This window comes from Pan troglodytes, chromosome 1, assembly GCF_028858775.2.
Source record: "Pan troglodytes isolate AG18354 chromosome 1, NHGRI_mPanTro3-v2.0_pri, whole genome shotgun sequence".
In the NCBI taxonomy this organism is placed as follows: domain Eukaryota; kingdom Metazoa; phylum Chordata; class Mammalia; order Primates; family Hominidae; genus Pan; species Pan troglodytes.
Window position 1 is genome coordinate 151,703,562 of NC_072398.2, and position 25,399 is coordinate 151,728,960.

At 32.8% G+C, this 25,399-nt stretch overlaps 1 long non-coding RNA gene across 1 annotated transcript; it reads left to right on the plus strand.

The window, feature by feature from the left end:
* The first annotated feature begins 389 nt into the window (after nt 1-389).
* Nucleotides 390-17,684, plus strand: LOC107973938 (uncharacterized). Its single transcript, XR_010153455.1, has 4 exons — nt 390-1,415; nt 2,597-2,665; nt 10,299-10,424; nt 17,203-17,684. It is a non-coding gene; the product is annotated as an uncharacterized LOC107973938 (long non-coding RNA).
* The last annotated feature ends 7,715 nt before the right edge of the window (nt 17,685-25,399 follow it).

The window sequence follows — 25,399 nt, forward strand, 5'->3', positions numbered from 1 at the left end:
TTTAAGCATGTATAACTACTAAAGAGGGATGCTGTGTATAATGGAGGAGTAAGTTCATTTCCAAAGCATTTATTGCAGCATTTTGGGAAATTTGGGGGTGCACAGATAAGACTTTCAGATGAAAGAAATAAACAGGCTAATTTTATTAGGTGTATAATATATCCAAATTACTTCATTTAGCTAATACAGAAAGAGGGACTACCTCCCTCCTTGCTGCATTCCTTCCCATACTCCCATACTCCCTTCATGCCTTTCGGTTCTACTTCAGCTACACATTTCCTATGAGACGTGTGAGTCATATATGTTGAGCAATAATGAGCACCAAGGAGACACAAATGACTAATTCTTTCTTTATTCTCAAACAGCTTGCAATCTAAAGGTTGTCATATGCATGGGAAAATAGTCTATGCAGGGATGATAATTACAATGGAATTATGGTCATATGGCAAAGCACATGAACTAGTAGTAATTGCAAACACATTCCTTCATGGAGATGATGTTGAGCTGAGTCATGATGTAGAAATTAGTGAAGTTAAATGGGAAAAAAAAGAATAAAAATTTTGTAAGCATAGGGAGCTCTCTGAGCAAGAAGGAGTCAAGAGAAGGCATTTTGCATCATGGAAGTTACAAAGAAAGGCATAGTTTGATAGGGTGACTTGATGAGTATGAGAGAAAAGGGAAGATTTGAGGATAGAAAACTGAGAAAGGGCAAGCTGTTGAAAGACCTTATATGGTGCACAAATAAGTTTAGAATATATCTCATAGGCAATGGGAATCTATAAAATAAGAACGTGCTATAATTTGATTTGTGTTTCTGAAAGACTCTTTTGGTTGTACCATAAAGGATTAGAAGAGAACAATACTAGAAGCAAGAAGAATTGTTAGCCTGCTGATGCAAAACCAAGATGAGAAATGATGAGAGATTAAGTCCAAACTGTAAAGATCGGTGGTGAAGATTGAAAGGGAGGATAGAGTCTGTCTGCAGTTTCTGACTCAGAATGCATTTTTCCGGGTATATGCAATTCCACTCACTGACAGAGGGGGACCAAAAAGAAGAGGATGAACAAGTTTGTGGGGGGAAGATAAATATTCTTTGGGCAGTTTAAATTTAGGAAATAAAGGTAGTAACCTGTAGTAGAGTGAAAGATCGAAACATAAAACAGAGCTAAAGTTATTAGCCTCAACCAACCCATGCTATATGTTTTCCTTCTGATCAATCCCAACTACTAACGGAGCGACTAAACAAAATGAATTTTTGCATCAAAATGAAACATTTTACCCTGAGTACTTTCCAATGAAACTATATATAATTACCTGATACTAGTATAGTGATCTAAACATTAGAGGACTAAAGTCGCATATTCATACCACCACGCGCAAAGGGCAGCATAAAGGGATGAAGTGAAAATATATCAGTAAGTGAAATACTGATTGAAGGTAGTAAGCTTCATTTACCCATTTATTCTATTTCCAAATGCATTATTTAAAACATCTTTCTCATTTCTGACACTATAGGGTCTTCCCAGACCCATAGGACATGATAACTTATGGTCTAATACCAATAATTTGAGACTGGGAATTTAGTAAATTTTAATCAATGTTTTATGTGTACATCTGAGAAAACATATACTATTAAAATCTTCAGTGCAGAGTTCTCTATGTATATCTGCTAGATTTTGTTTATTGGTTGCTTTGTTTAAATCTTTATCTCTATTAAATTTGACTACTTGATCTATTAATTACAAAAATGCTTTTAATTGTGTGCACTTTAATGGTATATTCATCAAATTCTCTGTTTCTTTTTTTCCACTATATTTGAAGTCATTGTCCAGTGACCTTACTTTTCCTTAGGATTTTTTTTTTTTTTGCCTTATATTCTAAATATCTGATACTGATAAACCAACATCTTTTTTGTTTAATATTGCACTGATATAACTTTTATACAACCTTTTAAAATTTTTCTTTGTATTTATACTTTACATGTATCTCTTATAAAGAGTGTATAATAGGATTTTAAAAATTCATTTATATTAACTTAAAAAATAAGTTGTCTATACTTTATTATGATTATTAATATATATCTATTTCTACATAATTAGTTCTAATTAATTAAATTATAATTATTTATTTTTAATTAACTAAATTATTTCTTATTTTGGTTAATTCTATTTGATTTTACATTTAACAGTTTGCACCACATTTCTGCTTGTAACAGCAACTCATTTTTAGCGAGAAATAATTGAATAAGCTCAAAGACCCTAAGATCGGGGTGCTGAGAAGAGCCCAGGCAGCATAACATGAGGACAGAGCTTTTCTTATAAGAAAAGGGAAGAGATAAAAAAGATGGACAGAAAACAACATAGATGATTTGGCAAAATGAGATAGAGGTGACATACTGAAGCGGTAGTAAATTCATTGTAGGGTAATGTCCTGCTTGAAATATAAATAGAATTTTGCCCTGGCCTATGGAAAAACATTTTTTTTGGTCTCCTCTTCATCCTTGTTTGTCAAATCTTAATAAACAATTATACTCAGGAAAACTTTTTCACATTCTTTGTACTTTGTTCTGTTTTCTTTTCTTTTGTTTAAATAATAGGAGGAACTGTCTTCCATATGGGAATATACCAGTGAAGTCAGACCACATTAATAGCAACAAAAATCCAGAGTGAGTGTGAACATCGGAAAATAAATGATATAATACTTTTGTTTTATGAGAAAAGGAATTAGGATGATGAATGTATACATAAAAGATGAAGTTGAGTCATTGATCTATCTTGGTTGTCTATAATTTTTGTTTGCCTTTGCTGTGGACTGGATGTTTGTTGTCTTTCCAAATTTTATACATTGAAGCACTCATAAAGTGTTTAAAAATTAAGTATTCTGCCAGGCGCTGGCTCATGCCTGTAATCCCAGCACTTTGGGAGGCCGAGGTGGGTGGATCACCTGAGGTCCGGAGTTCGAGACCAGCCTCACTAACATGGAGAAACCCCGTCTCTATTAAAATATAATATTAGTATACCTAACGCTAAATGACGAGTTAATGGGTGCAGCACACAAGCATGGCACATGTATACATATGTAACTAACCTGCACACTGTGCACATGTACCCTAAAACTTAAAGTATAATAATAATAAAATAAAATAAAAATAAAAAAAATAATAATAATATTAGCCGAGCGTGATGGCATATGCCTGTAATCCCAGCTACTGGGAAGGGTGAGGCAGGAGAATCGCTTGAACCCGGGAGGCAGAGGTCGCGGTGAGCCAACATAGCACCATTGCACTCCAGCCCCGGCAACAAGAGCACATAAGGTTTTGGGAGGTAACTAGATTAGGTATGAGTGTGGAGTCCTCGTGATAGTATCAATGCCCTTATAAAAAGAGGAAGAAACAGGAGAACTCTCCTTCTCTCTCCCTCTCCTTACCTCTCTCTGTGTGTCTGTCTGCCCCTCTCTCTCTCTCTTTTCCTCTGTTAAAACACCAAGGAGCCATGTGAGGCCTTAACAAGAAGGCCATTTACAAACCAGAAAGAGCCCTCACTGACACCCAATCTGTCAGCACCTTGATCTTGGAATCCCCAGGCTCCAGAACTGTGAGAAATAAATATTAGTTATTTAAGACACTCAGTGAATGGCATTTTGTGATAGCAGCCCAAACTGACTAAAATAGCCTTTATATTCCCTAAATAAATTGCATAGAACGACTCCAAAACTGTAACCCATTAAAAAGTATACATTTGTGAGCTATCTTTGTGTCTTACCTGCCGCAATCTTTAATATTGCGTATTTTAAGAGTAAATAAAAATTTAAATATGTAACAATTTATAATGAGAAAAAGTTGGGATTTGCTTCTAAAAGAGGATAATTCAGAAAAATAATTGAACGAGAAAATCTATACACTACATAGCCAAAAGACACTACAACATTTCAGATGAGTTTGAGAAGTAAGGCTATTTAAAGGGAAGGTGGGACCTCCGTTATATGTAGCTGCTACAGACTACCACTAATATTCTTACTAAATTCTATTGTTAATAGGTATTCTGTTTAGTGCTAAACTGAAACTTTTATTATATCTAAACTTCTGTCTGAGGCTGTATTAGGGTTCTCCAGAGAAACCTAGCCTTTAGAGAGAGTGTGTGTATGTGTGTGTGTGTGTGTGCGTGTATGAAAAGAGTTATTTTATGGAATTGCCTCACAAGACTATGGAGTCTGGCAAGTCCAAAAATCTGCAGAGTAGGCTGGCAGACTGAAATTCCCGGAAAAAAGCCCATGTTACCATTCAAGATCAAAGGCTGCCTGTAACAGAATTTACTCTTGCTTGGTGGCGCTCAGTTTTTTGTTCTATTTAGGTCTTCAACTGATTGAATGAGGTCCACTCACACTATGGAGGTAAAATCTGCCTTACTCAAAATTCACAGATTGAAAAGTCAATCTCATCAAAAAACACCCTTACAAATACATCCAGAATAATGTTTGACTGCATTATTTGGGGACCATGGTGGAGCCAAGTTGACATGTAACGATCAACCATTACAGAAGTTTTTAATGTCTTTTACATAGTGGCTCTTTATAAATAATAGTAAAATTGGAACATTAACTTACTACATAATCATTTCTTCATAAGTGGTAAGAAAATACAATTACCCTATGGTAGACATGGTTAACTATACTTTATGCTAATCTCTGTGTTCTATTTGGCTTACCTAATTAACTCTACATAGTGCCCCAGACATAGCTTTGCTGCAGGAAGACTTTGGGCAGTCTTTTGAATTCCTAAGAGAGTCAGATGAACAACAAATAATTGAATACCAAAGAAATCAAAATGTTAGTTCTCTCCCAAGAAAAGAGATTTGTGAAATTAAGACTAGTGGTTCTTTAACAGTTATCCATTCATTTGCATACATTTGCCTTTATATGCTGTATTCATCCTAGGAGTACTAAATCATTGAAAAAAAAATCATATCCAGCAATCCCACTACTGGGTATCTATCCAAAGGAAAGTAAGTCATTATATGAAAAAGACATATGCATATGCATATGCATGTTTATAGCAGCACAATTTGCAATTGCAAAGATATGGAACCAACCTAAATGCCCATCAGCCAACGAGTAGATAAAGAAAATGTGGCATATACACACCATGGAATACTACTCATCCATAAAAAGAAACACAGTAATGCCTTTTGCAGCAATTTGGATAGAGTTGGAGGCCATAATTCTAAGTAAGGTAACTCAGGAATGGAATACTAAATGTCATATATTCTCACTTACAAGTGGGAGCTAAGCTATGAGGATGCAAAGTCATAAGAATGATACAATGGACTTTGTGGACATGGGGGAAAGGTTGGAAGGGAGGTGTGGGATAAAAGTGTGTGTGTATATATATATAGTAATATATATGCTGTATATATAGTAATATATATGCTGTATATATAGTAATATATATACTGTATATATAGTAATATATATACTGTATATATAGTAATATATATACTGTATATATAGTAATATATATACTGTATATATAGTAATATATATACTGTATATATAGTAATATATATACTGTATATATAGTAATATATATACTGTATATATAGTAATATATATACTGTATATATAGTAATATATATACTGTATATATAGTAATATATAGTATATATAGTAATATACATATTGTATATATAGTAATATATAGTATATATAGTAATATATATATTCTGTATGTAATATATATAGTGTATATATAGAGTAATATATATTGTGTATATATAGTAATATATAGTGTATATATAGTAATATATATTGTGTATATATAGAGTAATATATATATTGTGTATATATAGTAATATATATTGTGTATATATAGTTATATATTGTGTATATATAGTCATATATATTGTGTATATATAGTAATATATATAGTGTGTATATATAGTCATATATAGTGTGTATATATAGTAATATATAGTGTATATATAGTAATATATAGTGTATATATAGTAATATATATTGTATATACAGTTATATATAGTATATATAGTAATATATATTGTATATATAGTAATATATAGTACAATAGTAATATGTATATTGTATATATAGTAATATATATTGTATATATAGTAATATATTGTATATATAGTAATATATTGTATATATAGTAATATATATTGTACATATAGTAATATATAGTATATATAGTAATATATATTGTATATATAGTAATATATATAGTGTGTATATATATATATAAAAAATTGAATACAGTGTACACTACTGCTCCAGTGACAGGTGCATTAAATCTCAAAAATCACCCCTAAAGAACTTATCCATATAACCAAAACCACCTATACCCCGAAAACTGTTGAAAGGAAAATAAATATTTAAAAAATTATAGTCATAAGATGGAAATGTATTGATCTACCTTAGACAAAACAAAAGAAGTGCTTTACTGGCCAGGTTATTAGAAAAGCAATTGATTGAATAAATAAAACAGGGACTCCTTGCTAAGCCAGTTTCTTTGTTTTGTTTTGCTTTGAATTATTTTGAACCTATTTTTTAAGGAATTTTTTGAATTACAAAAAATTAAAACATATATAAATGTATAGTATAGTATAATAAATCACCACATATCCATCATCTGAGTTTAGCAATTATGGACTTATGAGTCATCTGGTTTCATTTTCATTGATACCCCTCCTTCTTCTCTCACAGACCCAGATTTCATTACCATCCATAAATATGCCTGTATGCATCTCGAAAAGACACAAACACACCAATAAAATGACCATAATATAATTATCACAGTTAAAATTAACACTAACTTTATAATACAATCAAAACACCAGTCAGAGTTCAAAAGTCCCTTTTTCATATTGTTTGTTTGTTTGTTTGTTTGAATAAGGATTCAAACCAGCTGCAGTCTGCATTTGATTGATTTGCCTCGTAGGCCTCTTTTAATCTATATATTTCCATTCTCTCTTTTTTTTTATTTTGCAATTTATTTGTTGACAAAACTGGGTCATTTCTCCCCTAGAGTTCTCATGTTCTGGACTTTGATGATTGAATCTCTATGATGTTGTTTAATGTTCTTCTATCTTTTATATTTCTACTAGTTGAATCTTGAGATGTGTTCTATTTCAGGTTCAACTTTAGGCAATAATGCTTCATTAAGGATGTTGTATATTTCCATCAAGAGGCAAATAAGGTCTGCTTTCCTTGCCTTTTCTTGTGTTTTTCACTACTGATGGTCATTGCTTAAACCTGTTATTTTGTAAACTTAATTTTCCTCTACAAATAATCAGTAAACTTAATTCCCCACTACAAATAAAACTTAATTTTTATTGCCAAGCCCTTGTATCCACACTAGAGAAATAAATGGTATTAAGATATAGTGATTCATCCATTTATTAAACCAAAGTACACTGAAATCTTAGTTAATGTAGGCCGCTGTGCTAAGCGCTGAATATATAAAGATGGATAAGACACAATCCCAGTTTTTAATTAGTCAGGAGGCTGGCAAATGAACTAGACACAAAAACAAATATATTAAAATATGATAATCACTGTCTAGTTGTATGTAAAAGGAGAAAGGGTGAACTGATGGAGAAATAATCCACTGTTGAACAATTTTAGAAATAATTGCTCTGTATGTCTATGACTTGGTGTGTGCTGTTTATTTAAATAATGTTTTAAAATTGAAAGCACTTTGGCCACTTTAAAAAGAATAGAAAATAAAAACTAGTGTTAATGCCCATATATAAGTCCAAGAGAACAACCGTTATCATTTTGTTGTCTGTTTATTATATTTCTATTTTTATATAGTTATATTTTCTCTTCTTTTTTTAAATATGATAAGGCAGACTTTATATAAGGGGAGCCATGGTGATAAGTATAGGGATCACTGCAACAGGATATTGTAGGTTGGAAAAGAGTCTAGACTCAATTCCAACTTAAAATCTTAATAGGTAGTTTTATATCCTGCTTTCCTCCAAATGTCTTCATATACCAAAATATTGTCTACTTTGCCAGTGTCTTTGGGACTATCATTTTAAATGGCTAATTGATATTCATTTTTATGAATTAATTCTGTACTAATCAATTATTTTTCTATTGTTGGATAAAGATGTCAATTCTAATTGCTCACTTTTTAAATAAGCGTTCTCATGTATATAACTCTTCTCTCATTTTCTATCATTTCCTATTGAGAGACAATCAGAAGAAAAATACTTTAATCAAATATTTTAAATTTTGTTATGTCTTTCCATGCCAATGGCTCTCAAATCTTTCTGTTTTAAATCCAAAAGAACAATCAAACAAAAATGTTGAAACTCAGCTCACCCCACCCTTCCCTTGAGGAAACACTAATACTGAGATAAGAAAATATTTTTTGAATTGTACTTTCTGATGTTTGTATCATAAAAATAAACGTTTTTATATTTCTAATATAAAATTCTAATGTAATACTTAACAGGTTTTTTTTTCAAGTTATTTCAAATGATGTGCACACATAATTAAAATATTTATTCCATAAAATATGCCCCAGAGTTTTAAGAACATGGCCTTTAGAGTTATGCAACCTAAGTTTAAATCCCAAGTGGCTACTTGATAAGAATTTGTCCTTGGGCAAATTGCTTAACATTAGTAACCTCAGTTTCTCCTTTTGTAAAACGGAAGTGAGAATATCTCATACCCAAGGTTGTAAAGACCAAACTAAACATCTTACTAAAGTTTATCAGTGCAATGTCTTACATTAAACAAATGGCAGCTTTTGTTTTTTTGGAAGCAGGATTATTTGTTTCCTGAAGAGTAAGTAAAAGGCAAAGAAAAGGGTTGCAAGCAAACACTTTTATACGGGGATAAAACCCCTTCAATCAACTTCATAATTCCATCCACCTGCAATATTCTTAAGATGTATCTTTTTTCAGGGTTTTTCATCATGAAGGGGAAAGAAAATATAACACACTAACAACTACCGTATATCAAATTTGAGCCATTTGCTTAATATGTTTTACTTAATTTAATTTCCAAAAAAGTTTAGAGAAGAAACAAGGTTTTATATCTTCTATTTGCAAATAAGAAAATTAGAAGTAAAAGAATTTACTCTGCTTGTTTCCACAGTGAGTAAATTGAACCCAGTCTGTGTGACCTAAGGCCTTTGCCAATAGTACTATCATTTACCAAAGTCATAATAAAATGTGAAATTGTTGACAGGCCTTAAAGAAAGCTGAATGAGGCCCCATTAGGGAAGAAGTATTTAAAAGCCAACTCTGATTTTTAGCTGCTAGGGATGCTCTTCCACTAATTCTTGGTCTGGCCAGCATTCATGCCTTCTTCCAAGTCTAACATAAATGCTACTTTCTTAGTTGTCCTCCAAGACCCAAACTCTCAGTCCCCACCCACACCAGGCCATGGTTAATCTCCCCATTAGAGACTCTTTTTTTAATTAACATTCTTCACAATTAAACTTTTAATAATTCTTTCAATGCTTTTTGTTTAATGTTTATATCAATCACCAGGTTATAAAATTTAGAAGAGAATAGGAAGTAGCTGTCTTGCTTACCACTGGGTCTCTGGTCTCTGACATTTGCTAGGTGCCATATAAATAATTGTTTAATAAATAAACAAATATATATGTATACACACACATATACACACACACATGGTCTATATAGTGTATACGACTACATATATAATTTTAACTATGTGTTATTTTTAAGTAATAGGGAATTAGACAAAAAAAATTTGGTTACCACTGCCCTATGGTATTAGCTTAGATCCTATAAAACAAATGCAAAAATATGAAAACTAAGAGTAGAATCCCCTACTTAATCAACAAAATTGGGCTAGAGGTGTTTTAAGAGTACTGACTATTATTTTTTTGTTGGCAGTATTTATGCCATTAATGGATTATGCCTTAATTAACTTGAATTTTCTTTCCTCTCTTGGTTTACCTTTAGAGCAGCTAAAAAACAATGAAATATTCAAATTCAATGTTGTGCCTTTTGTGGAAATCTGCAAAAGAAAGAACACACTGGATACTTCCCAGCAAATGGCTGACAAGAAAAAAATAAGAAAAAATTAAAAACTGTTACTTGTTTTAGAAAGAAACCACATATTGTCCTCCAAACATATTTAATAACTTATCAGCTGCAAAGAGTATAGAGAAGATACACTGCATAATCCTTTTTCAAAATATTCAAACACCCACATCTAATTTTTTTGAGTGTATGTCAGTGTCTCTAATAATATGACTGCTATTTTAGTCACAATAATGACTGTAATCTTTGATTCTGTAGGTGGTATACTTCCATGTCCATATTATTGGAAAAAAATTCTTAACCAGTAAAAGCATGGCACTGTGGATTAAGTACCAGGCTAACATCAAGGAAATCAGGTGATGATAGCCTACTGTATGTCCCCAGGTAGGTTTTTGACTTGGGCATTGAGTTTGGTTGTTGTTATTGCTGTTTTTATTCAATTAGGAGTGTTGGCTTTTTAGGGTTTGATACTTACATATATGTTTAATGGAGCTCTAGTTCAAAAGCTGAAAACTGGTAGATTTGGGTCAATCTAGCCTGCCAATGTGTTTTGTTTAACCTGCATAATATTTTAAACTTTTAAAAAAATAGCTGTCAATTTTTCTTTTTTAAATGGAGGATGGCTTATGAAAGTCTAGATTGAAGACTTCTTGTGAGAACTCAGAAGACATGGCAATCAATGGCAATAATGAGTCCCCATCATACGGGAACATTGGTTGAAACTGAGGACATGCACAGCCCCCTTTTAGACCTGGGATTTGCTATTTTCTCCACTAATCTCTATTTTCCTCCTAACACCAAACACAAATGTTAGGTAGCAATCATCAAATAATTTTTTTTCTTTTGCTTTATTGTTTTTCTAAGAAAAAAAGAAAAAAGAAAAAGCTCTGGCTACTAAACCATTCATGTTTGTTGCGCTTCACTTTTCCAGTCTTGCTTTAATTAAAGGACTAAGGAATGTAGAACAGTCAAACCCTACTAGGAGCTCACGATAAGATTAGCAGCAAAATATTAAGTTTTTCTCTTAGTGAAAAGAGGAAATCCCATTTCCTCCCAATGGGATATCATATTTTGTGAGTACCCTGAATATCTTGAGACACAGAGTTCCTGCCCTTGCTTTTCTGGTGTTTGCTAATACTTAGTTATCCTTAATGCGGTGTCTTTCAAGAATCTTTTCTAAAATGGTAATGCTCAGTCCCTTTTCCATCCAAATGCTTCTGTACTGACTGCAGAATGGGGACCTGAGACACGATTTAAAAAACACATTTGCACTAAGTGTGAATAACCTTAACTTGATCAGATCGCTAAACATTCATGCTCCCAGTTTGACAAACCCAGTAACAGCAAATCAAGTTCAAAGCCTACTGAAAAATGCTGCCATCTAACATGAAGAAGTGTCTAAAGCTGACAACTTCAGAGCCTTTAGTGAGTTACAGGGATTTTCCAGTAACTTAGAATATATCATGGAGGTACATACCTCTTCTTTCTAGAAGTAGGGCTTTTTGTGTGAAGTGAAAAATTAAGGCAAACTTCTTTTCCTTGAAACATCCATATCACTGAGAAGCTTTGTTTAAAGAGTCAAGATTAGCTAGAGAACCAGTCAGTTCTCTTCATTTCTATACACACTGTTTTATAGGATGATTAAATACTGAACTGAAAGAGACACCTTAGATGTCTCCTGGCCCAAGCTTCTCATTTTATAGATGAAGTAACTGAGGTTCATAGAGGTTAAGTGCTTTGCTGACAATCAGTTATTCTTGCAGAAACCAAGGTCTTGACTTCCAGCCTTATGTTCCCTACATTATGCTACACAGTTTCTTAATGAAGGTGAAGAAAGATGTATATAGTTTAATCATCTCTCCATTGACAGACTGGCACTATGGAAAAGGAGAAGGCCATATTCCTCAATATTAGGCAGAGAGCTTGGTTAATGTTATCTTTAAGTATTACCCTCAAAGAAAATAAGGAGTGCTTTGAAATTGTAATAGCAGATCTCCTCTTATGGTACCACTTCTTCCTTTCTTTGAATGGAGTTTCAGATTAGTTTATTTAAATTAGGATTTACTTCAATTGAGTAAGGACAATATTAAAGATTACCTTGGGGGAAAAAGGGGATCCTTTGTCAATTGCAGTGTATTTTTCCTAGAGAATTCTGTTTCTCATAGTTAATAGAAGGAAGGGGATTGTTTTCTAGTTCTAGTAACAGAACAGATGTGACTTTCAAGGTTGGCGTTTTCCTAAACTCTCCAAAAAAGCCAAAAATTCATAGGAATCTCATTAAGTGTAAACACGCTTGTCTTAAATAAACTTTCAGCTGTTACCTTGAAATTTAAGTAGACCTCTGAATTAAGCTAGTTAATGAGGGCTTAATTGGGGTAATTTAGATTTTAATTTTAATTTTAAGATTATAAGATTGTAAAGAGGTATCAGCTTCATACTTAATTGGATCCTTCCAAATGCCCATTCTGACTGATGTCTATTATTTGATCAATTTGCTTTGAAAATCTATTGTGCTTAGAGATGGATATTTGGTTTTGTTATTTTGTGTTGTTTTTCCTCTATATTTTGAATTACCTTGTTTGTTTTATGCTACTAACATGGTGCTATATCATTCCTATTAGTGTTTGCAAGTTGAAGCACACGTGTGTCACAAATCCTGGCAGTAAATAATTAAAGTATTTAAATAAACTTGTGTATATGCTACAGTTCTCTGGTTGAACAAATTTGTAGAGCAAGATCTTATTTTGATCTATAATTATAGCTGCCAGTGACTGGCAAGATCCTTACTGAGTCAGATTAATTTACACATTAAGCAGCCATCTGTAGAAATTTTCATAGTACCTCGTTTGCAATGCTATATATCACATGGGAATTCTGAAACTACCTTGCCACTAGGGAGCTTTTAACACCGTGGTTGTAGGCTTATAGCTATGAACAAATTGTTCCAGACATTTACATTTTTTTCTCCTTATTACAAGGTTGCCTAATGATCCAAGAAAAAGTATACAACAGTTTAGACCCCTAATGACAGAACAATTGATAAATTAAGAGCATTCATTTTATTTTATTTAAAAATATGCCCTTGGCCTTACGTTGAATAACTTAACAAGCTTCATGGAGTAGAATATCCTTAGTAGTTGGGCCATAGTTGCAAACTATATTGTAAATTTATCAGTATGCTTCCTTAAAGAGAAACCAAATGACACTGTTATTGCTATAGTAGGCTGATCTAAGAAAGGTGAAATTATTTCAATGTCTGTAACCAGGATATTACAGAGGGAATGAACAATGTTTCAGACTCCAGAATGTTAATTTATATAATACTGTTTAAATTAAAAGTACATTCATGCAAAAAATTATTTGAAAATTATAAGTGAACACTGCATTATTTTGTGCAATAGTTCACTTACGGGTCATTAAACGACTGAGGAAAACTAGCACAAATTACTCAGTGTCACACAAAAAGCATTGATTTAAAGTGTTCTTAAAATTTAAAAACTTCAGCCTCTGTAATGAACACTGGTTACCTGTGAAGTTCATGACTGAGGAATATATTTCAGATTTGTGACTTACCCATTTCTTTTTTAGCTAGAGATATTGTACTATGTTTAGAAAGAAAGAAAATATAAAAAGAAGGAAAGACCACATTAGAAAGTCAACCAACAGCACAATCAGGAACTCGAGGTATTACTTTTTAGTTGAGAGAGGTAATAAGATAGAGAATCCTAAAACTTTAACTAAAAAGGAATTTCTTATTTACACTGAACACTATAATACCCCTTCTTACATGTCATTTCAAAGTGCTGCCGAAAGAAGTCGAGAATCTAACACAGAACAGGGACCAGTTAAAAAATTTCCAAAGAAAAACACTTGGACAAAAGTGAGCACTTTCACAGCATGTCTACACTACATGGTTTTACCAGGATAGGACATGAGTAATAACACTTACCTGTGCTTATCCGTGAATTGTTTTTACAATGCACACCTGAATGATACAATTGCAGGCAGGAGCCAACACATTTGCTGGTACAGATGAGCTGCGTTCCTCACGGAGCATGGGCACATCAATTCTGGAACAGTCAGCCCCATCACCATGCTGCTTTTCTATTTGAACCTTTCATGCCCTGCAAGACAAGGCACGTGAAGCTGTTTTTTTTTATTATTATTATTTACACTAATATTGGAGATAGAGGATGAATCCCAAGCAAATTTGCCTTTCTTTAATTAAACCCTAGTTTCTTTTTTTGTTTCATTCATTAAAGGTCTTAACCAAGACATGCAGGCCATTTGGTCAATAATTTATAAATTATTGATATGCAAGAGACACAAAATGGAAATAAGGTTTCTGCTTCTGTCAACTCTGGATATCACCCGAGTATGTTTGAAATATGTCTTACTCGTCACTCTGTTTCAAGATAGTGAATTGGCATAGAAATTGAATGCTAACTGTACCTTGATTACTTGAAGAGTATGACAGGCTTGATCAAAATGAACGCTTTGGGAAATTATTAATTTAAAAACAACAAATGTAAAATGATGAGGTATCAAATTAAAGGATGGCTCTCACATTGATTTAGATGAATTGTGCTATTTCTCATTGATATTCCCTATCTCTTAAAAAATTGTTACACTGTAGAGCACTGTTAAATCTAGGTGGTGTCGCTCTTCTTTTTTAAAGAAAAACACACTATTTTTAATAAAAACAGTAATTGCATAGGTTTGTGTGGCACAATGTGATGTTTCAATACATGTTTACATTGTGGAATGATTGAATCAAACTAATTAACAAATTCACCTCATATAATTATCATTTTTAAATGATAAAAACATTTAAAATCTACTCTTTTGGCAATTTTGAAATATACAATGATTATTATTTATTACAGTCATCATTTTGTACAATTCTTATTTAAAGAAAATGTGCTCCCAATCTTAATGCTGAAGAAGTGCATTTATACATTCCACCCTCATAATCTGCTAATCAAATGAAGGCACATAAATTGTCGATGTAGCCTGTAGAATCCAAATAATACTCTGGAATAGAGAAGATTAAACCCAGCAGGGCATTTGGCTGTCTTCTCAAATTAGAAAATGAAAATAGTTCATCATCTTCATTGACAGAAAGAGAATCTCCTCTCAGGGACAAGGATTTTTGGCAATCTTCTCAATACATTTATCCTAGTACTGGTGAGGGTATAGGCAAAGTACAGAATGCTCACAAAAAAATATTGCATTGTATTTGTGTTATTTTATTTGTAATATTGTATTTTATTTCTAAAATGTAATTGCTTTGGCCAAAGCAATAAACCATGAAAGAGCTTCTGACCATGTTGGTACACTCATCTAGCTTTTTTGTTTTTGAGACAGAGTCTCGCTCTGTTGCCCAAGCTGGAGTGCAGGGGTGTGATCTCAGCTCATTGCAACCTCTGCCTCCTGGGTTCAAGTGATTCTCCTGCCTCAGCCTCCTGAGTAGCTGGGATCACAGGCGTGCACCACCACGTGCAGCTAATTTTTGTATTTTTAGTAGAGATGGGATTTCGCCATGTTGGCTAGGCTGGTCTAGAACTCCTGACCTCAGGTGATCCACCCACCACAGCCTCCCAAACTTCTGAGATTACAGGTGTGAGCCACGGTGCCTGTCCTTCATCTAGCTTTGAGCATAGACCTAGGAAAAGAGTGTATAACCACTCCATGAGTTTCTTGCCTTGAAAAAAAGTAAAACAAACAAAAAATCTAGGGAAAAAAAGCTGAAGTTCCTTGTATTTCTAGAGAGAAAGAGAGAGACAGAGAGAGAGAAGAAAGAAAGAAAGAAAAGAAGGAAGGAAGGAAGGAAGGAAGGAAGGAAGGAAGGAAGGAAGGAAAGAAAAAGAAAGAAAGAAAGAAAGAAAGAAAGAAAGAAAGAAAGAAAGAAAGAAAGAAAAACTGCTAAATAATTATGTCCTCTTCTTGAAAAGATATTTGAGTTCAACAACTTAGGAAATACATTATAGTTCAAGAGCATTACTTAGGAAAACAGTATATAATTGTGTTACCGTTTTACTACATCTATTAAAGATATTGGAGAAACAGTCATCCTGGATTTGCTAGTTACTAAGATTTGGTTCCCAGGAAAGAATATATTAGAAACTATGCTAACATTTTGTATCATGCGACAGGTAGAGTTAGACTTCATTCCTGTTCAATATTTCTGATTTTCAATAATTAATTCCAGCTTTATTTTAACAGATTGATGGAATCATTGTAGAAAATTTAATAGATATTACATTCGGTCAAAAGTTAAAAATGATTTCACAATTGCATGCCCAAGAATTCAAGTTATTCTACACAGAATCGTGGGGGAATAAGAAGATTATTGTAACTGATCTACCCAGCGCAAAAAGAGTAATAGATGTATGAAGATGTTTATATTTTCAAGACAGTGAAGAGTCATCAATGTCTTCTGCAAACCATTAGTAAATTGTCAAAAAGAAAAAGAGATTTATATCAAATTTACTTAAAATAGGGTTTAAAAATAATTACAAAGGGCATAAAATGCCTTTACAACAGAAAAAAAACAAGCAAACAAACATTACCAATCATAGATCAGACTTATGATACATGACTTCTAGTGAAACACATTGACCAGGGTCCAACACCAGCTATGCAGCATTATTAGAGAAGTACGAATTATATCACAAAAGCAGCTGCCTTGGATTCTTTAAGTTTTAATACATTAAGACAATCTTTTTTAAAGCAGGGCACTATTTTAGATTAAAAGAGAGTAAGGAGTTATGACAGTTAACTTATAGCATGTGATCCTTAATTGAATTTTGGCTCAACACCAAAACAATGAAACAGCTGTGAAGGACATTACCGGGACTACTGAGGTCATTTTATAATGGACTGTAAATTAGATAAATCTGTTTGATCAATATTTAATTTTCAAGACTTATAATTATGGAGTTTTTGTGATTATGTAGAAAATGTCCTACTCTTTTTTTGTTGTAATTTTTCAAAGCTTCATGCAAAAGTAAAGTCATGGTTTATGCAACTTATTAAAAAATGGTTTAGCTAAAATGTATCTATGTATAAATAGACTTAAAATGGCACAATGTTAACAATTAGTAGGCCTAGCTGGAGACTAGCTGCATACTTATATCATACTATTTTTTCAACTTTGCAGTTGGTTTGAAGATTTTCAAAATAAGAACACTGTGGAAAAATGAGTTTCTCCATGAAGTTGTAAATTGTGGAGTGCAACATGTTCACAAGCTTCCAAACTGTGATGACTGCATCTCAAGCGTAAAGCTCTGGACAATACAGAAATAAAATATGATGGCAAAATATGCAGAAAGCTTATGAGTTGGTAATAAGCAAGATGGAGTCAATAAATGTTTTAAGAATATTGATAAGTACAACATAAGGCAACATTATGTGAAGTTACCATCAGGAAAAACAGCAATAAATGGCACATGTTGAAGATGCCAGAAAAATAGTTATTTTTTTCAGAAAAAAGTACCTAGTTGCCTGTAAAGTCATAACCCAAGGTCTAACATGAAAAGTTTTAAGTTAGAGCACTGTACCTGGTATGTAAAGAGTTGTCAATACATGTTTCCTGATGAATTAATGAGCCTATGAAAGAAAATACAGTGGTCATACACAATTAGTCCGAGCTATTGTTTGTTTTTATTCATAATCCATATTGGTAGCTGTTGTTGTTTTTGATTTCCCAGAGAAAAACAAGCATAGGGACTTTTTACAATGCTTATCGTCAACTCTACATGGGCTCTGCCAGAATGCCACGGTAGGCATTCTTTGATGAAGGAGTATTTCCAAAAACTAATAATAATTATAGCATCAGCAGAATTGGTTAAAAATGAAATTGCTGTTACTCTTCGCATCATCCCCTAACATGTTGCTTTTATTGCTTGTTTATTTGAAACCCTCTGTTGTTCAGATAAATAATTAGTATGACATGCATTGTTATTTTTAAACAGGATATCAGATTGTTCTTTGGTTTCGAATTAACTGAAGATCCTTAAGAAATAAATAGATATTGAAGGTTTTGTGAAACTTTCACTGTAGTTTTATCAAGAATTGTTCAGGAGATCTGAAATGGGCAAAGTAATTAGAAATAGAGAATATAAATCACCACTAATCTCTTCTGACAAACTCTTATATCAAAAATAGTTTCACAGGGAAGCCAAAACAAGTGCATGCTTTTAGATATCACTGGCTACTGACTTTTATACTACCTAGAGAGGGAATTTTATAAATATAATAAAATTGCCTCTCTATGCTGCTATTTTTAATTCTAATTTTAATACAATTAGTAAATGGTGTCTTCTCCAATGGCTACAAGTTATCAGGACAGTATCTGCTTCAAACATCTTTGGCTAACTTTCAGTTAGCAGGCTTTCAAAACAATTCCTTTTCCACTAGTTGCCATCCTCTTCCAGGAAGAGATAATTTTCATAAAATTTTGTAGGTAAAACATACTGACAAATTATGTAGTCTATTTGCTTACTTTTTGGGTAAAGAGTTGATTCACGGAAAGGTAAAATGATTGGCCTGGGATCTAGCTAATGGCAGATTAGAACTAAATGTAAGCCTTTGGCAGATTTTAAAAAATATTCTGAAGATGAAATTAGAGTACTGATTAATTTTTAAACACACTTAACTCCCTTAGAGATGCCATTCAGTAGTGTTTCTAGTCAGGAAATATCCTGATATGAGCTAATATAAAGTTTAGAGGGGTCCCTGAGTGACTATACCCCAAGGCAACTTTTGGGGCAAAAATATAAATGTGACAACTCTGTCTGTGACTGTCTAGTAGAAAAATAACACTGGAACCTAGTACCAGACTTGGTTGAAAAAATTGTAAAACTAGTTTTTTCTTCCCCTCCCCCAACAAATAGAATAGTTTTCTAAAGACCAAGTAACATTAATTTCTCTGCCAGATTCCTTGTCTATGAGCACACTTTGCTGTTTAGAATGATGACTGTATCTTACACGTTTATTGCATTTCACGATTTTCAAAAACTACATTTCTTCACCACACAATATTTTGCAATAGCATCATTTTACAAACAAAGGAACTGATTCTTTATGAGGTTAAATAATTTGCTTTAGGGTTTGTTGCTAATAAATTAACAAAGCTGGAACTTGAAAGTAACTGTTGAATCCAAGCTAGATTGAAGCTCTTTTTTTCTCCTCGGGGCCACACTGTTCAGAGTATAGCAGTCATTGTCCCTATGCTCTTATAGGACACCAGACTATTGCAAGAGCTCTTACATCCATGTAAGAGCTAAAGTTCACAATAACCAGAATCATGAGGACAAGGGTCCCATAGTTTAAAAAAAGAGAGAGAGAGAGAGAGAGAGAGAGAGAAACAAGAGCAATAGAGGGTAATTTGGATCTGTTTTTCTCTTCATTTAATTTGTGTATTTGAGGAAGGTAGATGATAATTTAAGAGCCTATCTTCTTGCATCTCGCTCTCTCTATTTCTCTGTCTCTCTGTCTTTTCCAAGGAAAAATAAAAATATTTATCAAACACTAAAGCAAAGACAATGTGTATTTGTATAGCTGGAGATTTTAAGAGAGTTTTAAAATCTTTAATATATTTTATATAGTCTTTACATGGTTTTAAAATTTATAAGGAACTAACTTTTCTGCCTTTTCTAGAAATAAGAGAATATAGGCTACTAATACCATAATCCACTGATTCAACAAAGCCAGATAAATTGGTAAAGCTTTTATTCTCTCATCTCACTTAATGATTGTATTAAATCAATTACTAAGTCCCACCCACAATTACACTAAATTCATTTCAAAACTCTTCAATCCAACCGTTCCTTTTTCACTATCTTACTTTCTTAAGACCCTTATTTTTTTCACTGAAAATATTAATTAAGAGCCTGCTATGTGCCAGACAAAGTTCTAGGCACTTTCAGACACATTACTGAACCAAGGAGAAGATTGATGCCTTAAACTCTAGCAAGGGAGAAAGACAATCGGATAATTTAAAGAATAAATTAAATAGTATGTTAGAGAATAACAAATGCTTTGGGAGGAAATGTAGAGCAGGACATAGAGGATTGTGAGCGCTAGGAAGAAATGGATGTTTGCAATTCAAATAGGGTAACCAGGAAAGCCCTCAGTGAAAGGGTGACACTTGAGCTAAGATTTAAAAGCAATAATTAACTCTGCATTTATGAGACAAAGATCCTAAGATGGGGCATATCTGGCATTTATGAGAATCAGCAAGGAGGCCAGTGAGGCTAGAATGAGGGAACCAGGGAAAGAGTAGTAAGAGACAAAAGCAGACAGGTGATGGGAGCTTGTACGTTATTGATGATAAAGACTTTGTCTTTTACTCTGAGCTATTTGAAGAATCATTGCAAGAGTTGAGCAGAGAAGTGACATGACCTGATTTGCTTTCCTGATTTTGTCTTTAAAAGAATAGCTCTGGCTGCTGTGTCATGATTATTCTATAAGAGGCAAAGATAGAGGCAAGAAAACAAGTGAAGATTTTATTACAGAAACCCAGAAATCTGCTTCTTGTTCTGTCTACGAAAATAAACTTTACTAAGTCTTAGTTTTTATGTCTTTCAGTCCATTCATCATCCTGACATCAGTTAATTCCTGAAATAAAAATCGGATCACGTGATGTGCTTATTTCAAAATTTCAGTGGTTGCCTGTTGCCCATAGATTTATGACCTACTTCTTCATACGAATCTCTTAAAAATCCAATCCCAATCTATTTTTTTCAGATTAATCTTCAATGCCCTTCCCCATACCTGAAGTATTTGCTTTAGTTTTAAAAGGTTGTTTGCTATTTCCTGAACATGCCACATGACATCAGGCCTCTGTGACTTTGTGCTTGTAATTCCACTGGTAAGAAAACACATTTTTTTTTTTCCTGCCTGGTGAACTTTAAATTTTCATACAGAGATTTAACTAAGTCATGATCACTTCGGTGAAGACTTCTCTGGCTCTTTACTGCAAAGTTAACTCTTCCTTCACTATATTCTGTTGTCCTTTATACATGTCCCTCCTAGAGCACTTATTATATCAAAGTTACTTCTTCATCCACCTATCCCTGAAAAGATGATGAGCTTCATGAGGATAGACAATATGACCTGGCTGATTTTATACCCTATGCCTTGAGCTATAGTGCATCACAGATTAGATATTGAATAATCAATATCTTTTGTTAAATGAATAAACAAAAATAATTTTAACATGAAGATCTTATGTTTAATAGTTGTTCAAACATAAATTGAAAATGTAAGCCCCTAAGAAATTTAGAGTGGTATAGTAGATAGGAAAATAGTTCTTATATTTATATTTGCTTTCAAGAAATATTTCTAAACCAAGTTTAATAAAAACTCATGACCCAGTCATGTGCTTTTGGAGAATTGTACCATTTCTGTCAAGCTCCAGTTCAAATGACATTCCATTTTGAAAGATTTTATTGTTAACTGGTCCATGCTAATTAGTATGGCTACAAAGATAAAGAAGATTTTCTTCCCACAGAAACTTCATAAACAAAACGGTCAGTCATATACAAAACAACTACCTGGGTAAATGAGAGGTGACATTGGAAATCACTGGGGAAAGGACCCTTCAAAGTGGTTAGGAAAACCAGCTTTTTACATGGAAAAGAAATAAAAAGTTAGATAAACTCCTTACATATTAATAGCCTAAATGAGGAAGAAAATTCAAAACTTTCAGTGTCTGGGAGAGAGGAGAAAAAACATTCAACACTTTTATGAACACATCAATGGTTTGTTTTATGTTTTTTACCTCAGAATAGAAAGAATATTTAAAACAAGATATAGAAATATATTTTAAAAATTGTTAAACTTTACATGGGGATAATGAAAGTCAATCTAACAAAAAGATAGAAATAAATACCATAAACTAATTTAAAACACAAGAGACTAGAAGAAGATTATGACACACTTTTGACTAAAAATGATTCATATTTAGAAGATATGCAGCAGAGGTCATACAAATAAGAAAAAAACAAACATTCAAATAGGAAAAGATATAAGAAGACTGTATAGTCAATAATTGCATGTTACACTTAGAACTAGAAAACTCACTCTTTAATATAATAATAATGACAATAAAATAAGAAGAAGAATGATAAAAATCGGTGCTTTGAGTCTAGTTTATTTGTTTCTGTACAAAAAAAGTAAAGACTTAATCATAAAAACTATTAGAGCTAATAAATGAATTAGGTAAATTTGCAAAATACAAAACCAAAATACAAAGAAAAAGTGTTTCTATATACTAACAATATGCTATCCAAAAAACAAATTAAGAAACCAAATCAATTTTTATTAGCATCAAAGAGAATACAATACTAAGAATAAATTGAACCAAGGAGGTGAAAGGTCCATACACTAAACACAATAAAACCTTGATGAGAGAAATTGAAGAAGTCTCAAATAAATGGAAAATGTTCAGGAATTACAAAATTAATATTTTTCTGGTACCTAAAATTATCTACACATTCAAAGCAATTCCTATTAAAACCTCAATGGCATTTTGCACAGAAATAGTAAAAACAACCCTAAAATTCATATGAAACCACAAAATATCTGGAATAGACAGAGCAATCTTGAGCAAGAAGAACAAAGCTGAAGGTATTGCACTACCTGATTTCAATATGCTACAAAGCCATAGTAAACAAAAGAGTATGGTACTGGCATAAAAATGGACATATAGACGAATGGAACAGAGAGCACAGAAATAAATTCATGCATTTCCAGCCAACTGATTTTCCACAAGGTTGTCATTAACACACAATCGGAGAAATGACAGTCTCTTCAATAAATGATGTTGAGAAAACTGAATATCCACATGCAAAAGAATGATACTGGACTCTATCTTATAACATATTAAAAAAAACTACTCAAAATGGATTAAAAACTTAAATTTACAACCTGAAGCTGTAAAACTATTAGAATAAAGCACAGGGGAACAGCTTCTTGGCAATGGTTTGGGTAAACTGAATTTTTAGATATGACCCCAAAAGTATGGGTAGTGAAAGCAAAAATAGCCAAATGGGATTGCATGAAACTAAAAATTATTCTGTCCTCCAAGGAAATAATTAACAGAGAGAAGACACAACTTACCTAGGAGTGGAAAAAAATATTTATAAACCATACATCAAGTAAAAGTTTAAAATCCAAAGTAAATAAGGAACTAAACTCAATAGCTAGGAAACAACCACATTGAAACTGAGCAAAGACCTGAATAGACACTTATTAATGGAAGACATACAAATTACCAACAGGTATATGAAAAAACACTAAGTGTCACTAATTATTAGGAAAATGAAAATCAAAACCACAATAAGATATATCACTTAATGTATGTTAAAATGGTTATCATCAAAAAACATTATAGCAAGTGTTGGCAAAGGTGCGGAGATAAGGGAACCCTTGTACACTGTCAATGGGAATGTAAATTGGTATAGTCATTATGAAAAATAGTATGGAGGTTCCTCAAAATATTAAGAATAGAACTCCCACATGATCCAGAAATCTCATTTCTGAGTATATGCCAGAAAGAAATAAAATTAGTATGTCAGAGTAATATCTGCACTCCCATGTTCATTACAGTATTATTCATAATTGTCAAGATATGAAATTAAGTGTTCATCAGTGGATGAATGGATAAAGAAAATGTGGTGTCTATATAACATGAAATATTACTAATCCTTAAAAAAGAAGAAAATTCTGCCATTTGAGACAACACAGATGGATGTGGAGGACATTATGCAAAGCGAAATAGGCCAAGTACAGAACGACAGATACTACATGATCTCATCTACATGATGAATCTAAAAAAGCTGGACTCATAGAAACAGAGAGTAGAATGATGGTTGCCAGGGGGCAGGCAGAAGTGGAGTGGAAGAAATGGAGAGATGTTGGTCAAAGGGTTAAAAGTTTTGTTATGCAGTTTTGGAGATCTATACAGCATGCTGACTGTAGTTAGTAATACTGTTTTGTGAACTTGAAATTTGCTAGGAGAGTAGGTCTCAAATTTTCTCATCACACACACAAAATGGTAACTATTTGAAGTAATGAATATGTTCATTGGCTGGATTGTGGTAATCATTTCACAATGTACACTTATAGCAAAACATGTATACTTTAAACATAAAATTTTTGTCTACTATATCTCAATAAAGCTGGAAAAAATAAAAATAATACAAATAAATCATCAACATACAAAATGTTGGCAAAAATGTGGAGCAACTGGAACTTTCACATGTTGCCTGTGGGAATGTAAGATAGATGGCACTCTACTTTGGAAAATAGTTTAGCAGAGTCTTAAAATACTAAACATATAACTAACATATGCTGCAGCCATTCCATTTCTAAAAGAGAAATGAAAACATATGTTCATACATATAAGTAAAGACTTACATACCAATGTTTAGAGAAGCTTTATTTACAATAGCCAACAGTGGAAATAGCGCAAATGTCTATCAACAGTTGAATAGATAACCAAAATATGCTATACCCATACAATGGGATACTACTCAGCAGTAAAAAGCAATGAACTAATGATACATGCAACAACCTGAATAAGTCTCAAAATTTATTTCTTCCTTCCTTAAGGAAGGAAGAGAGACCAAAAATAGAGTATCTACTATATAATTCCATTTATGTTAAGCTCTAGAACATGCAAAATAATCTATAATGATAAAAAAGCAGCTCAGGGTTTCCCTGCGGACACAGCGAAGGGAGTAATGGATTACAAAGAGTCAAGCGGAAACTTTTGGAGGCGGTAGAAATGTCATTATATTGATTGCATTCATGGTCTCACTGCATACACATATGTCAAAAGTTAACAAACTGTGCATTTTAAATACATGTGGTCTATTGTTTGTCAATTGTACATCAATAAAGTCATAAATTTTTAAAATAGTGAAATAATAAAAAAGGAAAAGAAATATCTTCATTGAAATATTGATATGATTGCTTCAGGAAAGAGATAGGGATTAGAACAAAAAGCATGAGGCATATTATTAAAATCTAAGTCAAAATTATCGTACTTATTTTTGTTAATAGTAAAACCCAAACTCTTTACAAAGGCCTAAAATGTCATTCATGACTTGTATCATTTCTTTATTTTTCTATTCTTATTCACTATGTCTCCCTCCATTGCTGGACCACCTCTACTCTAGACACAATGTCCTCCTCCCTGGTCTCAAAATAGTCCCACCATAAGACCCTGTTACTGTTTTTTTGCTCTGCCTGGTACATTATTTACAAGATTCAGTCTCCTACTTCATGTGTCTACCATGACTCCCCAACCCCAGCTAAAACAGAAAACCCACTCCCACCCTGGAACC